Below are 8285 nucleotides of genomic sequence, written 5' to 3'. Positions count from 1 at the left end.
TGGTCTTACTCACCAGGAAGACAGGAGATCTCAGAATTACAGAAATCACTCCTGTTGAGGCAGTGCAGGCATCTGCTTATGACTGACAAGATACTTGAGAGATAATAAGATATACTGCCCAGGTCTTGTAAAGGCAGTCTAAGTGCAAATAATCAGTTAACAGAGAATTCAGATGGTTACAAAATATGACACAAGGGTTCCATTAGCTTAGATCATTTTTGGTGATTCTGGCAACAGATGAGTTACACTATTACCCTGAGTAGGTAGAATATATGGTAGAAAAAAGATGTGAGCTTTGATTTCAGACCTATTGGACTTGTGTTCTTTTCATTTATTTACTTTTATTTAGGGGCCAAAGTCAGAAGCCTGGAACTCAATCTGTGTGTCCCAGATAGGTGGCAGGAACCCAATTACTTGAGCTATCATCCCTGCCTTCCAAGGTCTGCATTATTAGCAATAAGTGAGAGTCAGAAGTAAACTTGGGGCCGGCGCCGCAGCTCACTTGGCTAATCCTCTGCTTGTGATGCTGGTACCCAGGATTCTAGTCCCAGTTGGGGCGCTGGATTCTGTCCCGGTTGCTCCTCTACCAGTCCAGCTCTCTGCTGTGGCCCAGAAAGGCAGTGGAGGATGGCCCAAGTGCTTGGGTCCTGTACCCGCATGGGAGACCAGGAGGAAGCACCTGGCTCCTGGCTTGGATCAGAACAATGCAACAGCCGTAGAGGCCATTTTGGAGGTGAACCAACGGAAGGAAGACCTTTCTCTCTGTCTCTCTCTCTCACTGTCTAACTCTGCCTGTCAAAAAAAGTAAAGTTGGGTTATGATTGCAGGCACTTCAATGAGAGGTATGAGCATCTTAAATACTAGCCCAAAGGTCAATCCTTGGACTTATATTCTAAAACTCCCTATCTGCTAGTTTATATCTTGGGTGAGCTATTTCTGTAAACTTTATTTCCACTTGTGTTACATGGAGAGAATTGTCTCCATTCAACCAGATGTTTCTTGGGAGTAGATGAAGTACACAGGAGTTTGCTATTGTGGAACAGTATTTTAAGCTGCTGCTGCCATTATGTGGGAAATATGGATGGAGTTCCTGGCTCCTGGCTTCAGTCTGGTCCAGCCCCAGCGATTGTGGCCATTTGGGAAAGTGAACCAGCAGATGGAAGATATCTCTTTCTTTCTGTCTTTCTTGCTCTCTCTGTTGCTCTACCTTCCAAATACATAAATAAATAATTTTCAAAATGAGGTATATAAGCACTTTGGTCCTTCTACAGTAAACAGATAACTGCAAACTACAAGGAACAAAAAACCATGTGAAAATTTATGTTTATAAAATTGGTTAATTATTGCTAATTTGACATTTTAAATAATAATTACAATGGTTTAATATTCCATCCCCAAAGGGAGTGTAAGGTTGCATTTAAAAATCCAACGTATGAGCAATTTGAAGAGTGAACTTGTTCTGTTTTATTCACTGTTGTCCCCAGAGTAGAATACTTTTGGATCCATGATAAGTTTCAGTAAATATGTGCTGAGAGAATGAAATAATTTTTTAAAAGATTTATTTATTTAGTTGGAATTTCGAGTCAGAGAGAGAGAGAGATAGAGAGACAGAGAGACAGAGAGAGAGCTTCTTCCAGAGCTCCCACATGGGTGCAGGGACCAAAGCACTTGGGCCATCTTCCATTGCTTTCCCAGGTACAGCAGGGAGCTGGATTGGAAGCAGAGCATCCAGGTCTTCAACTGGAACCCATATGGGATGCTGGTGTTGCAGAAGGTGGCTTTACCTGCTACTCCACAGTACCAGCCCCAAAATAACTTTCTATTCTATATCTGCTTGATACTTTAGAAGCAGCTGAGCAGCTGGAAATATATATATAGGACCCAATTTTCATAAATTTCAAATTGTAAGTTTAGACAACCAATGAAATGATTTTGGATAATGGGAAGTCCCATGAGGAAAACAGGTTTATATCATAGCATTGACAACAGGGAACATGAAGGGAGTAAAATGAGTTTTAGATTGGATGATCTGAGTGATAGGCAAGAGCTAGCCATGGAAAGGTCTAGATTTGTTGAAGATTTCAATAATCACGGTATACATATTTGGCTTATATTAATAGAAATGTGTTAGTTTACTTCAGAAGCATTTTATTTGGTTATTAGTAACAAGGTTTACAGTTATAGATGCAGTTCCCATTCAGCATCTACAAAACTTGGAAATATTGAGACTTTAGGTTCTCTAAGGAGCTAATTTTGAAATTGTTATATTCAGAAGTATTGTTAAAACATAACCTCATCAACACAAGGGGTATTAAAAAAAGCAGTCATGTGGTCAAATATACTTGTAAACCAGTTCATGAAAATTGATAGATTAAATTATTGGGGATATCTTAAAGCAGGAAAACACATATTACTTATAGTATCCCTATGTTTTCTCAACTTAAATTTTTATTTTATTTTTCCTTGTCTCTGTATACTTTTTTTAAACATCCAAATGCTGTTTGGTAAATAGTGAAATCATGTAAGATGAGGCTTTGACACAGGGTAAAAGAAAAACAATCCTTTGGCCATGAGTCTTGTCATTCCAAAAGTCAGTATTTTCACAGATCTGTAAGAAACTTAAAATAAACTCTACGTATGTTTACACACATCACTTACTTTGACTCAACCCACTGATACTAACAGAATTACTCACATTTAGCTTTGTGGCTACTGGAGGCTTTATTGACTTGTTCTGTTCTGACAGTGGGATACATTTGGGTTTCCTCAACTTTTTACTTCACGATAGCAGACAACATTCAAGCGAATCTAATTTTTATTTTGTTTGTGTTGAGTAAGGCAACCAGTAGAATATAGCAGAAACCTCACAACCTTTGAGCAGGTGAGCACCACACTTAGCTCTATCACTCTGTCACTGGTGAAATTACTCAAAAATCTCCTGGCTTTACTTTTCTCATCTACAAATGGGGAGAGCAACAGCCACATTCTGCTTTTTTGAGAAAAAATCCAATTGATGTAAAAGGCCTTAAGGAGACTGTTAATCTAATTCCTTTTGTGCAATGTTTGCTTGGAGACTGTTCTTCCCTCTAGAAGTCTTGTTAACTCCCCACTGGAGACTCAATGGGACCAACAAAATGTTTGCTGGTTGTTCCTACAGTGATGAGTCATGAGTGCTGATTTATTGAAACGACTAGTATGTGTGCAAAATTAGCATCCTATTTTATAGGTATGAAATGAGCTATTCACTCATCCTCCTGTGGGAGATGCAATGTTCCGAGCTTGGGCATATAAAGATACTTAACTTTGTTGTCTCACTCCCACCAAGCTAACAGGAGTCCTGGCTAGAGAAAGTCTTTCCTTATCTCTCTAAAATGTTCTGAAGATGTAGAAAATTGTGGGTCATCCCATCGGACTGCTTGCCCTGCCCATGTGGGAGGTTGGGAGGGCATGGCATACCAGGCCTCCCAGGAGGGACCCCACAGCCTGGTTGCTGGCAGGTAGAAGGAGCTCCAGACCCATTCCCCCCCGCCCCCGCTTCCCATTGGAAGCTTTGTGGCTGTGCCTTTATGATCGATAAACAGAGAGCTGATAAGCAGTTCCTACATTCCACATGTGGGCTGGTTGCACAAAGGGGCCTACGTGGCCTCCGTGACCTATAAGTCAATTGGTTAGGGTGTGCTTCCCCTTCTGCCCTATAGAATTGCTGTTACTACCCCAGGTTTTTTCTTCCCCTCTTACCCTATAAAAGTCTGTGCCTGATTGCTAATAAACCAATATGCTCGCCAGGCCTGTCGCTGATGTTTTTTGTCAAGAGATGCCATTGCTCTTCTAGCCCAAAACTGAGGGTCTCACACAAAAAGACCACAGAAACTCTTAGCAACTGATGGGTGAACTGATCAGTATATTGTGAAACAATAACAATGAACCATCTCCAGCTGCTATTCCTGCTGCAGCACCATTGCAAGGAGTTGGCCTGCCTACATCTTGGATGACTACATTATTTCCAACAGACCACCCACAACCAAATGCAACAACTTAACTCTCGTAATAACTGACTTAGCTAAGAATACCGTTTTAGAAAAGAAGAAGACCTAAATGAAAGATCTCTGCGAGTGAGATCCCAGTGGAAAGAACGGGGCCATCAAAGAAGGAGGTACCTTTCTCTGAAGGGAGGAGAGAACTTCCACTTTGACTATGACCCTATTGGAATAAGATCAAAGTCAGCAAACTCTAAAGGCTTCCATTGCCCTGGCAACTCATGACTAGAGCCTAGGGAGATTACTGACGCCATGAACAGGAGTGTCAAATTGTTAAGTCAGCAACAGAAGTCACTGTGTACTTACATCCCATGGGGGATCTGTCCTTAATGTGTTGTCTAATGTGCAGTGATGCTATAACTAGTACTAAAACAGTATTTTTACACTTTGTGTTCCTGTGTGGGTACAAACTGATGAGATCTTTACTAATTATATACTGAATTGATCTTCTGTATATAAAGATAATTGGAAATGAAAAAAAAAACCTGGTGTTAAATTGGAAATGGCATAGAAAATTAATTAATTTTTTAAAAAAATATTATGTAGGATCTCTGTCTTTAATGTGCTGTACACTGTTATTTAATGCTATAACTAGTACTCCAACAGTATTTTTTTTTCACTTTGTGTTGCTATATGGGGGCAAACTGTTGAAATCGTTACCTAATATATACTAAACTGATCTTCTGTATATAAAGAGAATTGAAAATGAATCATGATGTGATTGGAAGGGGAGAGGGAGCGGAAAAAGGGAGGGTTGTGGGTGGGATGGAAGTTTTGGGAGGGGGAAGCCATTGTAACCCATAAGCTGTACTTTGGAAATTTATATTCATTAAATAAAAGTTTAATAAAAAAAAGAATACCATTTTAGAAGATTGTTTTAACGAAACATATTTTTAGGCATTAGAGGACATCCATGAAGGATTTTAGGCTTGTCCAGAGCGTCACCATTTCACACAATGTTGTGAGTGCTCAGAATTGCCTCATGAGTCATTCCTAATATTGATCCAAAGGTGAACCAATGCTATGGTCTTCTGGTTTGATTGTTTGGTTTTCATCCTAATGTTGATTTTAGAGCCCTGGTACATAAAAATGGAACCATGCTACTGTCATGATGAGAGACACGCAGTGCATCATGGGAACATGGAAGAGTACAGGCATTCTAGGAAATCCTCCTTTCTTCTAGGATGCTTGAGTGCAATGATGCATCATATTCTGTTTCATTGGGACATTATGTGAAATAATAATCATGATCAGAATAGGAGGAATCCTGGACTTAAGAAGCCAGTGGCTTGGGTTCCAGTGTTATTTCTGCTATTTATCTATTATAGGCAATTTGCTCTCTGAGTCTTACATTGTTCTGTGAGTATCGATTTCATAGATTGTTTCACTTTTATAAAATATTTATTTATTTGAAAAGCAGAGCTGGAGAGAGAGAGAGAGAGAGAGAATCTTTCATCTGCTGGTTCACTCCCAGATGGCCATAACGGCCAGAGCTGGGTGAGAATGAACCAGGAGCAAGGAATTCCATCCAAGTTTCCTATTTGGTTTGCAGGAGCCCAACCACATGGTCCATCCTCCTCTGCTTTCCTAGACACATTGGTGGGGAACTGGATCAGAAGCAGAGCAGCTAGAATTCAAACCAGCGCTGCCAGAAAGAACAGACCATCAAAGGAGACACCTTTCTCCGAAGGGAGGAAGGAACCTCTACTGTGATATGGCCTTGACTAAAAAAGTTCAGAGTTGGTGAACTCAAGGGGCTTCCATGGCCTCAACAGCTCATGGCAAGAGCCTCGGGTGATTACTGACATCATAAATAAGAGTGTCAATTGTTAAATCAACAACAGGAGTCACTGTGCACATGCTCCCCATGCAGGATCTCTGTCCTTAATGTGTTTTACTATGAGAGTTAACGATAACACTACTAGTTGAACAGTACTCTATATCTTGTGCAGTTGTGTGGGTGCAGTCTGTTGAAATCTGCTTAGTATAAACTAAGTTGATCTTCTGTATATAAAGATAATTGAAAATGAAACATGATGAAGAGTGGGATGAGAGAGGGAGTGGGAGATGGGATGGCTGCGGGGGGAGGGAGTTTGGGGGGAAAGCCACAACAATGCAAAAGTTGCACTTTGTAAATTTACATTTATTTAAAAAAACCAGCAGTGCCAGCATCACAGGCAGAAGCTTCACCTGCCGTGCCATGCTGCCAGCCCCTTTGCAGGTTATTTCTAAGATGTCTTCACACTTTCTGATTCTGTCGTGCTCCAATATCCATCTTTTCTCTCTGTTCTTAGTTTTCAGGGTATTCAAGTATCTTACTGTTAAACTCCTTCTTTACTAGTTTGCTTTTGTTAAGTCCTTTACAAAAAGTCCATATCATTCCATCTTCCTAGCACTCCTCCTTGAGGACTGAGAGACAAGTGAGGTGATGTTTGTGATGGCAGAGGCAAAGCCCACCTTTCCCGAATCACATTAAGTTAGAAGGTTGAAACTTTTAATTTCAGGTCTTGGTCTTGTCTTGCCTGATGCAGACACTATATTGGATTCCAGTTCCTGGCAGAAATAAGCCATTTTGAATGATTAGTTACTCTTTTATCATCTTTAATGTGTTTTTTACCCCCTTCTATGACCTGATAATCTACAAAAAGCTAAAGACATTGTCTTTTATATTGTGGTTTTACTATTCCAGCCAGAATAAAATGGCTCAAGTAAAGAAGTAAACCATAACATAGACAAGTAGATGTTATAAGTATTATATTGTATAGCATTGAAAATAAGTGCACATATAAATTCCTATAAGGGGGTGGTTACTGTAGGCAAAATATTTTGAGTAATGCTTCATGGTGAAAAACAGTGATAAGTTTTGCAGAGTGCAAAGAATAAGGATGGAAATAGAAGAGATAATGACCCTTGAGGAAAGCCATGAAGAAAAAAAATTAGAAAAGACTGTGGTTAGGAGCATTATTCTCTCGTCTTAAGAGCTAACATTGCCAGACAGGTGGCTCCGAGAAGAAAGCACAATCTACTAGGCATACATCCAAGGATGACGAACTTGCTTAAAACAAGAGAAAAGAGAAACTCATATAAGAATATACAGAGTCCAGTAATTAACATGACTTTTCCATACCAGTTGCATTGGTTGACTTCATCCCAGGGCCTAAGGAACTTTGAAGTCATAAGAGAACTGCTATTGGCTGCCCTTTCCAGGCGAAGGTTAAACCTCTTAGATAATGTGTGTTTTTCTGGACATGGAAGTGAGGCTTAGAACCTTCTTTTAGCATCCAGATGGAAAAGATGCAGAATTAGTTCATGAAGTCCAATGACTATTCCTCCCTCCCCCCCCAAAAAAAGCTTCTATTTAATGAGTACACCTTTAGGAATATAGTGATTCTTCCCACAATACTTGCCCTCCCACCCCCACTCCCATTTCACCTCCTTTTTAATCTCCTATTCCCAGGCCCATTTTCCATTAAGAAAAAAAACCTGCTCCTTGACAGTCAAGACAAAGGCTGTTCAAGTCATTGCTTCTCAAAGTATCAATTCCACTTCTACAGATTTCCTTTTAGGTTTTCTATTAGTTATTACATGTCAGGGAGAACATATGGTATTTGCCCCTTTGGGATTGGCTTATTTCACTAATTATGATGTTTTCCAGATTCATCCATTTTGTTGCAAATGACCAGATTTCATTTATTACCACTGTACAGTATTCCATGGAGTACATATCCCATAATTTATCCAGTCTTCAGTTGGTGAGCATTTAGGTTGATTCCATATCTTAGCTATTGTGAATTCAGTTGCAATAAACATGGGATACAGATAACTCTTTTATTTGCTGATTTCATTTACCTTGGGTAAATTCGCAGGAGTGGGATGGCTGGCTCATATGGTAGGTCTCTCCAAATTGACTTCCATAGTGGTTTTACCATTTTACATTCCCACCAACAGTGGATTAGGGTACCTTTTTCCCTACATCCTCACCAGCATTTGTTGTTTGTTGATTTCTTAGTGAAAGCCATTCTAACTGGGGTGAGATAAAACCTCATTGTGCTTTTAATTTGATTTGCCTGATGGCTAGTGATCCTGAGCATTTTTTCATGTGTCTATTGGCCATCTGGATTTTCTCTTTTGAAAAATGTCTGTTTAAGTCCTTTCCCCATCTCTTACCTGGGTTGTTTATTTTGTTGTGGAGTTTCTTGGTCTCTTTGAATATCCTGGTTATTAGTCCTTTATCAATCATAGTTAGCA

The sequence above is a fragment of the Lepus europaeus genome, chromosome 3 (assembly GCF_033115175.1).
Source record: "Lepus europaeus isolate LE1 chromosome 3, mLepTim1.pri, whole genome shotgun sequence".
Classification (NCBI taxonomy): Eukaryota; Metazoa; Chordata; class Mammalia; order Lagomorpha; family Leporidae; genus Lepus; species Lepus europaeus.
Note: the sequence above shows the minus strand (reverse complement) of the source record.